This window comes from Dermacentor andersoni, chromosome 1 (assembly GCF_023375885.2).
Source record: "Dermacentor andersoni chromosome 1, qqDerAnde1_hic_scaffold, whole genome shotgun sequence".
NCBI classification, from domain to species: domain Eukaryota; kingdom Metazoa; phylum Arthropoda; class Arachnida; order Ixodida; family Ixodidae; genus Dermacentor; species Dermacentor andersoni.
The window spans coordinates 374,896,144-374,906,825 of NC_092814.1; the positions used below are offsets into that span (position 1 = coordinate 374,896,144).

A 10,682-nucleotide genomic window follows, 5' to 3' on the forward strand; every position below is an offset into this window, starting at 1 on the left:
TTCAGTATTTTGGTGATCAACTACGTAACAGGGTCGCGTTCGTAATACCGTGTCCTCCAGTGGACATAAAAGATGATGATGATGATGATGATAATAACGATGATGAAGGGAAACGCAGCTAAACTTGTGTTGGTGTGTTCGCGCAGTCCTTGGACTCTGCACTTTGCTTCACACTATCGCATTTGACTTTCGTGTTTTGAGCAAAGGTGCACATTTCTCTTTTGCCTAACTTGTGCAGGTTCCGCACGAATTCCTTTAAGCACGTCTCGCTGCACGAACGCCATTCGGCGAGCGTATCCTGCGCGCATGTTTCTAAAGTGTGCCGTGTATAATGATAATCTGTTGAGTTGATGCGTCAGCGGCCTCACGGGACTTTAGCCTTTTAAAGACCTCCCTGCTAGCATTTTTCGCTCCAGATATATACCAAAAAATATTAGTAAGCTGCGTCAGTTTCGTCCAAACAAGGCCAACAAAGTACGCTTTGTGTAGTCCATAATCCCGCTTTCCTGTCCCAGTCTCCGACTTAGACGCTCGTGCGATTGGGTTTTAGCAATTGTGATGCAGTGCGAAAAAGCCCAGTACTCCAATCTTGCAATCGGAAGTACGTGAACTATCGTTTCTACTGTGGCCAACGGAGTGTGTTAGCTTCAGCTGAACTCCGTCATAACTAGTGGGATCCACTTCCAGGAATATTCAAATAATATTCCAGCAAAGACAACAGTGCGACAAGTACGAAGCGTAGACTTCAACCTCAAGATATCATTTCAATGCAACATAGGTATATATATATATATATATATATATATATATACAAAGTGGTTCACTTTAACTCTGCTAAGAAAAGAGAGAAAGAGGGAATACTTTATTGTCAGGAAAACACTATGCTAAAGCTTTCTTTAGAACTTTTCCACATCACCTGCTGTTTTAAAGGAGGTGCGCGCTAGCCAATGCAGCCAAATAATATTGTTCATGATGCTCTCGAGCAGCACAGTACTTTTCTGAGCAAGCTATTGTTTTTTTGACAAATAATAAAGAACTGATGAATGCATAATGAATAACGCCCATGGTTGTTTTAGCGCGTGACAGTCGCAAACAACAGAGCCTACCCTTTTCACCATGAACTTGCCCGCCGTTTAAGCTTGATTAAACGACGGTATCGCAACCAAGAGGCCCTCACTTCAAGCCCGTACAGTGACGAGCTTTTCTTTTCTTGCGTACCACCCCCTACTATGTCTGGATACAAGTTCCGTCGGGAAACACAATAAATTTAACTTAGGCGTGAATCTTAAGAAAGCGTGCGCATCCATGAGGCGGTGTCTCTTCTGCGCTTATTCGTGCTGAATTTTTCCAGTGTATTTCAAGATTTGGTTTTCTGCACCGGTTTTTCTCAATAACTATCAGTGCGGCAGGTGATGTTCTACAGCACCCACCGTGGTGGCGTAGGGGATGTGATATTGCGCGGCTAAGGCCGACGGCGCGGGATCAAATCCCGGATGTGGCAGCCACATTTCGATGGAGGCGAAGTAGAAAAAAGACACCCGTGTACCGTGTATTGAATGCACGTTAAAGAGCCTCAGGTAATCGAAATAAATCCGGAGTCTCCCACCACGGTGTGCCTGTAATCATAACATAGTTTCGGCTAGTAAAACCTAAGAATTTATCTAAACAATTGTTCTGCAGCGGCTGCTCTTCATAGCTAATTCACACATTGCTGCATCCGTCCTCCATTTATCCGGCCTTGGGTGTAGACAGATGCAATTTCCAAGATTCCGCTCAGGTACGATAATAACGCTAGCTCTTTCAGTCTTCACAGAAAGTCAATAAAGCGTATGTCGATACTCATGATCCGCAGAATTATCGGTGGTGAAAATCCTGAAGCAAATTCTTCAGAAATTTAAAACGAACATTGTAGGCGAAAGTGGCAACATTGGGAAAACATAAACTTCCATGTCGTCCTTGGTGGGCTACGTCTGATATTGTGCTCGCAAATCTATTTACAAGGAATACCCTCAGCAATCATCATCATCACCATCAACCTATATTAAGTCCACTGCAGGACGAAGGCATGTCCCCCCGATCTCCAATTACCCCTGTGTTGCGCCAACCGATTCCAACTTGCGCCTGCGAATTTCGTAATTTCATCACCCCACCTAGTTTTTTGCCGTCCTCGACTGGGTTTCCATTCTCTTGGCACCGGTTCTGTAACCCTGACGGTCCACCGGTTAACTAACCTAAGCATTACTTGACCTGCCCAGTTCCATTTCTTTCCCTTGATGTCGATTAATATGTCGGCTATGCCTGTTTGCTCTCTGATGCACACCGCTCTCCGCCTGTCTCTTAACGTTACGCCTATTATTCTTCGTTCCGTTGCTCTTTGTTCTGTCTTTTACTTAGCATCAATAGACTACAACTATATAAAAATACAACTTCGCAAGTAGTGAATAGCTACAGTGTAGATACTGCTGGAACGGGCAAATCTTATTGTGGAAGCTTCTAAAGCCTGTAACTAAAGAGAGTACACGGAACCATGTGTTTTGTTCGAAAATAGATACGGGTTTCCAGAGATTTCTTCTGGGTTGATGGTGCTATTAGTAGGTAAATACTGACAACTTGGAAACATCTGCTCAAGTTGTTCAAAGAAAGGATGCTTTTCAATTGGAGCGTTACCCTTCCTATTACAAAGTGAAGGCACAAATAGAATCCACATACTTAGTATTGTGTATAACGTATTCCAACAGCGCGCAAAGACAGTTCACCTATTTGCAAATGTTTCGTGTCGCCCTCCCTGCTATGTTTCGTGTCGCCCTCCCCAAATATGTCGCCCTCCCTGCTTGGACCACGTGTCCGCAGTGTTCAATAAATAAATAAATAAAATAAATAAAGTAAGTATGTTCCAAGATATGTTTTATAGATCCATTTTTCTGAATATCTATCAATGCGACTGGTGATGTTTTATAGCACCCGCCCTTTCGATGGAAGCAGCCGCATTTCGATGGAGGCGAATTGCGAAAACGCCCATGCACGGTGCATTGTATCTACGTTAAAGAGCTCTGATGATCAAAATATATCAGGACTCCCCCCTTACGGCGTGTCTCATAATCATAACATGGCTTCGGCAGGTAAAACCCCAGCACTTGTCTAAATACATGATCTACGGCGGCTGTTCCCTAAAGCTGATTCATACTTTGCTGCATCCGTCCTCCATATGGGCGTAGGCAGATACAATTCCCCACATTCCGCACAGGTGGGATAATTACGCTAGCTCTTTCAATCTTTGCAGATAGTCATTAAAGGGTATGTCGATGCTCATGATCCCGAACATTATGTGTACAGAAATACCGAAGCGTATTCACAAATTTAAAATGAACATTGTAGACGCAAGTGGCAGCACTGGGATAACATGAACTTCCGTGTCGTCCTTGCTGGGGTACATCTGATGTTCTACTCGCAAACCTATTTACAAAGAATACCCGCAGCAATAGACTACAACTATATAAATATCCAACTTCGCAAGTAGTGAATAGCTGCAGTGTAGATACCGCTGGAACCGGCAAATCTTATTGCGGAAGCTTCTAAAGCCTAGAACTAAACATATTACACGGAACCATGTGTTTGTTCGAAAATATTTACGGGTTTCCAAAAATTTCTTGTGGGTTAAAGGTGCTACTAGTGCGCAATTACTGACAACTTGGAAACACCTGCTCAAGTTATTTACAGAAAGCATGCTTTTCAATTGGAGCGCTACCCTTCCTATTTTCAATTGAAGGCACAAATAGAATTCACATACTTTGTGTTGTGTACAACGTATTCCAACAACGCGCAGACAGTTCACTTCTTTGCAAATGTTTGGTGGGCATAAATTGAAACGACAACAAAAAATCATCAGAGCCGCTTGTGGCACTTAATTACTTTAGAATGTGGTTCAGATTGTGTTCAGGCTTTTATGTAATATAGTGTAGTAAGAAAATCGCCGTGTCGCAGGAGGCTTAAAGCAAGGTCCTCAAACGCAGGCAAATCTAGAAACACAAGAACTAATTTTCTCACGTTTTGCTTGGTAGTATTGAATTGTTGATAATGGTCTACATTTGACCCCTCATGCATCTCTAGTCTAGTCCCTAGCGTAGTTTCACCCGATTGGCAGCTACTAAGGCTCGCATGGTGTAAGAAATATGCATAAAAAAGGCAGCAGTCCGTTGGAGTCTGGCTTCACCCTAGTAAGGCTGCGAGAGCGTTTACAGCCTGACGCAGCAACAAAACATAATCTTATTCATTTCGAACGGCTCTTATCGGCGTTATTAAGCTGAATGAAATCTTAAATATTAAGCGCATACGTTATGTAATTTATTGAATTCGGCGTGTTTTTTGGGATTTGAGTATATCCAAAATGTAAAAGAAACTCCGGGGTTTTCATACGCAAAAGCGCGATCTGATTAAGAGGAACGCCAGAGTGGACCGCTCCTGAGTAAGTTGGACCACGTGGGGTTCACTAACGTGCACCCAAAGCGCGGCATAAGGGCGCGCGTTTGCTTTTTGCCCCCATCGAAATTTGGTGGCTGCGGCTTTGATTTGATCCCGTGACTTTGTGCATAAGCAGAGCAATGCCATACCGACTAAGCCACCATGGTGGGTCATGCAAAATGTTCCGTTGCCGCTAGGACGGTTCTCTGGACTATGTGAGTCGCTTAACTGTTCCACGTTCGCCGTAAATACCATTTAGAACACTTCAGATGAAATGCATAATACTATAAGTGACACAAAAAGATAAGAAATGGTAAGTTCAGAGGGCTTTCATTTCATTTTTTTTTCTTGTGCATGTGGACCTACATTGAATACAGTAGAGAATGCGATAAGTGCGATGAGTAAACGGAAGGTAGTGAATGAACTTGGATGTTCATCCTATGTTCATTGACTGCACGAGGCAGTTGTGTTCGTATAAGCTTTTCAAGCAAATGCGCTTGAACCGTCTTCCTGCGGGATTTTGTAGGTCTCATCACATCGTCACCCTGTCCCCCCTTCTCTATCAACCAGTTGTAAAAGAAGAAACTTCCTCCAGGATCATACAAATCAATTGGAGGTGTATAGCATAGCTCCTGTAGCATTGCACAGACCAGCTTTAGTTCACTCTTCCAATTTTTGAACAGGATTACTACGTATCAAACACACCCTTACCGGCTGCTACCCTAAAAGTAGAAATCAATTGAATTTTGTCTACTGGTGCATCAAATAATCCTTGAATGAAAGGCTGGAACCACACAGGAGGCTGCAGATTCTTCCCAATGAGCTGTAGAAATGCACGTTACGTAGGCCTAGGAAGAGCATTCGTACTTGAAACGCACGGCGCGGAGTCTCCTGCTCCTGCCAGTTGTGTCATCATGGTAATAAGCACATTCCATTGGAGAGTTGGCTTCTCACCACTCCCCTGAAGAAGGTAAAGTTCTATTGCCAGTCAGTTTCATGGACCTCCCGCCTAGCTGGTTTACGAAGGCACCATAAAAGAATGGATTAAGTGAAAAAAAGTTTGAATTTGGAGGGAGGACGCTGAGTGGATCTACATTAGGTCAGAGGTGCGTAAATGTGTTTATTGTGCCATGTTGTCTTGATGTTTTTGTTCTCAAGTATAAATACGCAGTATCTCGTCCAAAGACTAGTTCTACTATAGCCCCATGCTTTCTTCTGCGGACCGGAGAATCTTCTTCTCAATTGATTATTCAATCATTGTGGCAGGTGGTTTAGGCTTCTTTTAGTATTTTCAATTCTTGTTTCTTGGGCCTGTGACAAGAACAAAACTTGCGGATTGCATTATATGCAGTGGTTGATATGTGCGGGATGCTATTACCTAGATTCTTGCATTTTAAAAGTAATAAAAACTATCAAATACGAAAAAATATTATATAATTATTATTGGTCAGCGCCATCTATAAGCGCCAAGCGTTTAGCAGCACGAATATTGATGGTAGCATACGTTTATGTGGTCAAGACAACAGTATTTTATTCAATAAATACCGTAATTTAAGCAGAAAGGACACCTACATTTCCTGTTCTCATTTGAGTGCTAAAGAATCTCCTCTGTGTCCCTATGCTAGGCGATGCTATTTTTGTACTCTGCTTTCACTCTCTCTCTCAGCTCTCTCTCCCCCAGCTAGGCCAAGTGGCGAACGTAAAGGGAAACCCAGCGGGGCTCTACCAGCCCCACTGTAAAAGCTTAAAAGCTTGTTAAAATCTGTGGCGACTGAATTCTCAGTGACTGGTAGATTTCCTGCAGTGGACATAAAACAAGCTGAAGACGATGATGATGATGATAGATCAAATCTGACTCTGTAAAATGTTCACCAGCCCGTAAAACTTTACTTACAACATAACCTTAAAGCTTCAGTACTCAGCTCACATACACCACCAAAGCAGACCGCAATTCATAAAGACGAGATAACTGCGCAGAATGACATCCGTCACAGTGTAAACGAAAGTGTTAGAAACGCGAGAAAGACAACGTAAGCAAGACAAATGTTAATGGAAGCGCAATGTGCACAGACAGCGCGGATATTTCTTTCATTTTCCATTATTCTTGCCTTTCGTCATAGGCTCGCACTCCCGCTTGTCACCGGTATCATCCGCTACGTGAGATGGATAAGAAATGAATAGTATCAGCAAGAAACGAATGGAATAGCATCAGAATGAACAGGAAGAGAATCGGTACGGCTCCACTGGTGTTGCGTACCTCCTCTCGTTTTCCGTGTTTTCTGTGCCTTCAATTGCTACGTGCCCAAACAAAGAACCCAATTCAATCACTGAAATAACGCCGGTCTCACCTGAGCTGTGACTTCCACACGTAAACGCCAATAGCAAGATGACCAAAATTCGTTTGTCGAAATTCATGACTGCACCGGGGATTCTACACGCACGAATGCGACCCAAATCGGTGTCCAAGCCTCCAGCCTTGGTGCTAGTACTTGGGAGCACTCACGCGAACCTTATATCACTGGCGAGCGCGGGCAGTGCGATAACAATCACTAGGTCAAGCCCTGTTTCCGAGACGCGGGAGAAGCGCTTGGTATGCAGTTGCTTCATCTCCGGGTATCTGAGACTTCGAGACGTGGAAACGGACAGATGGTTAGACGTCATCCCTATGCAATGAGAACGGAGATTAAACGACATCGCGTGAGCGACAAGCAAATGTTGGCGACTAAAAAGAAAGTCTCCCTCACTGATCTGGACCGCGTAAAGCATGCTTTATTTGCCGCTGGATTTCGCAAGCACTGAGATGTTTTCCTGGAGTCGCATCTAAGGCCCGCAAAGGTGACGGTCGATAAAGCCAAACTTTTATAGTCTTGATGATGGAGAACCATCTGCTATATCTCATGTGGCAAAATGGCAGCTGCACTACAGGGTAAAGCTCACCTCGAACCAACATAATAAATATGGCCATGCGATCATCCTTAGGAGCCCTAGCACCATGCATTCGCAGCGCTACTTCCTGTTCTAAGAACTACATAAGTAAAATTATTTTCGTTAATGCTTTGGCATTAAAATAGCTTCGAAAAAGGGTCTCGTAAAGCCCAGCGCTGTAGGAGAAAATAATGTCTTAAGTCGATAATCATAAACATGTCGTTTAACAACAGTCTGTAGATGACTTAGGCCCTTTATACCCAGCGCACTAGCTCCAAATAAGACCTCTTTACTGGGCCATATTCGCACGGCATGAACCATGTGCCACGACAGGTAAGGAAGCTGAAAGAGCGGCGAGGCCATGAAAAAGCAATCGACATAAAGAAAGGTACTGCCGTTTTCATCAACTGCAGCGGTTTTCTTTCATAAAATGGGTAAACACAGAAAGCTGGGCCAGTTGGTGACTTGACATATTCCTAGGGTTGTGCAGCGCAACCCGGACGAAGGACAAAAGGCTCATATCGTGCACTTGCTTTTGTCCTTCTTCCGGGTTGCGCTGCCCACCCCTAGGAATATGTTCATAAGATGGATAAGGCCACTGAAAAATTGATTAAAGGCTAATGCTTATCACAGCGTTAGCGTGGTGACTTTATTACAGCAGAACTCAGAAATACAACATACAAGGCGCTTTTATTTTTGAGATATTTTAGGTGGAACCTTTTAACCGGTAGACGCTATCCTGTTACAAAAAACATTGCTTAAACAGGTTTCGGTATCTTCAAAAGCAGGAATTCAGAATTTAGGACTGATGAGGGTGCAGAGAGAGTTAAATTTAAGAAAGAATTAAAATTATCGAGTGTCGGCTGAAGAAGCATATGGTAAATTTATTCGCAATAGTTGGCAAACACAGCCGCTCTGCTGAACGCCCCAAACAAGAAACGTGGAAAATCACTGTACTGCGTGAAAAAAACAAACAAAAAAACAAAAGAAACAATAAAATCAAGTTATCTCTCAAGTTTTCGAGAAGGAAAAGTTACCGATAGCGACCCACTAGTTTTAAATACGGGCAGAGCACTGACTTTGCATTTTGTTTCTATCTCAATTCACTTAAGAGGGTTGCTCATGAGTTGGCACGGGAGCAGCATTTGGAGCACCATGGCTCATGCAGTGCATCATTCAACTTGGCAGGTGTGTAAAACTTTCCGCTTTTTGATAAGAAAAGTGACGATCCGTTTTTGCTATTGCTCCCGTGCCAACAAGTGCTCTGTGAAATTGGCGGCAATTGATGGCAGCATTAGATAACGTTGTATCTATAGGAGCACTTCATTCATGTTTGTGTACTACCAACATTTACACTGTATTGCTGCACTGTATGCACCGTGTTACATTTTATTACACAGCGCTACAAGAACAATTAGATGACATTGCATGACTGAGAGCCATCTATTTCTGTAGTACCAACCACGTTGCTGCACTGTACGTTTTTCTGCAGTTGATGTAACCACTCTGCTCCTTAATGGCCCTGGCCCCTGAGGCCACACGAAATGATTAATAAATAAACTAATGTCACTGACGCTGTGCTTTGGCATCACGCATGTTAAAGGTGCATTGACACAAGTTTACAAAACGCGTTTCTTTTCGCTTCGTTGGGCAGCTTCCCACCCGGTAACGACACTGTGGTACCAGATTATCTCAAACGCGTTTCAGAACTTTAATTATATGAACTCTAATAGCAATCACTTTAAAACGCGCGCCAAATGCAGCACAGCTTCTTGGCGCAGGGTGTCCTTAGAAGGGATAGTTTACGTGCATCTGAATCAATGTGCGGTGATCACATGGTATCGTAACCAATAGCACACAAGTCAGTCAACCTGGAAGCCTGATGAAGTAGTCTCAAGCTTTTTACTTGTTTCCGCCTACGAGTGCCTTTCCCGCTGCAAATACTTATGTCACCTTATCAACTCACGAGGCATATCCAACCTGCTACAACTATTTCCTCATTCACTCAGCGCTTCGCATTCGGCACTAAGCTCGGTTCTGTGTTGTTGCGTTACTGAGAATGCTCAGCGCCATTCTCCTCTTTTATCGCTTATTATCCCGTCATCTAAGCAATTTTATGCTATTTTAGACGCAAAACTATGTGAAGAAATGACCGGACCGAAAAAAGCGTGTTTCCTCTTTCTCTACGGGCCCTTTCTGCACACGGTGTCGCGTATTTGACACACGGAGTCACATTTTTATGAACCATTGCGGTAGATTGATGTCGGCTTCCTGCTTCTAACAGGGAGCATCTGCATACAATACGTATACCTATATTATCCCTACACTGTGATGAGTGCAGAATAAATGCAAGGGACACAAGAGAAAGAAATTGAACACATATCACCTGTTGCCACCCCGCATAGCCACATGTTAAAAAGGATCTCATGTATTTCTTCCCATTCAGGCTGTATTTCAATTGAACTGCATGGCCCATGATGGCGTTCATTAAATTGAAGGCAACCTCTCACAGGCACGATCCCTCCAAAGAAAGTTTCCCAGAAATAAAAAACAGAAATACGGAAAAATTTGGTAGAAAACTCCGCTGCATCAAAATATCGGGTTTTTGTTCCAACTAGCCAATTATGATTAATTATGCTACAAGACTTCTCATAAGCGCTTGTGGATAGCCGTAATTAGCCTTTAGGAATGCATAAGCGTTTAGAACAGAGATACAGAAAAAGGTGCATTTCATGTTAAATACCCCAGCTACAAAACAAGAAATTCTAGCGACGGATAAGGTTCTGAACATCAATGAGTTCGCAGAATGTACTTCCTGAGTAACGAATTACGACAATCCAACTTTGGTCTTGAGTGTACCAGCCGAAATGTGTGTTTTCAAACATACAGTGCCTTTCAGCTTACGCTGAAGCGGTGCAGCAGCGTCTACGAAGAAAAAAAGGTCGCGGTGTTACAGCCACCCTGTTCGTAAGTCGCGTCCGTATATTATGGGCCCTATAACGTAAAACTATTCCAATATGCTTTTATTCCAATCTCCTGATGTCAAGCTTGCTTAACCGCCGACGCAAGCTTCGGGCGGTGACCCGCAGCATTGCCTCAACAGTCGAATCAAATGCTCTCTTAGTTTATAGGAGGTCACTTTTATTTGGTTTCAAAACGAATAACATTGCCTACATTGAGGGGTTCTTCGTTCGTAATTGGCTGCCAGGAGGCGAGGAGCACGCTCAAGTGGAGAGGGGTTCTATGGGGCCGAGCCAACGCACTGAGAATAGGTAACCGGATGAAGAGGGTGGTGCCGG

The 10,682-nt window shown here is 43.4% G+C and overlaps 1 long non-coding RNA gene across 1 annotated transcript in view; it reads right to left on the bottom strand.

Moving 5' to 3' along the window:
* LOC126518572 (uncharacterized) overlaps positions 1-6,954 on the bottom strand; it is a 46,661-nt gene extending 39,707 nt beyond the window's left edge. Inside the window, exon 1 of the long non-coding RNA XR_011892098.1 lies at positions 6,807-6,954. This is a non-coding gene — a long non-coding RNA (uncharacterized lncRNA). The remainder of the gene's footprint in view (positions 1-6,806) is intronic.
* Positions 6,955-10,682: the final 3,728 nt, after the last annotated feature.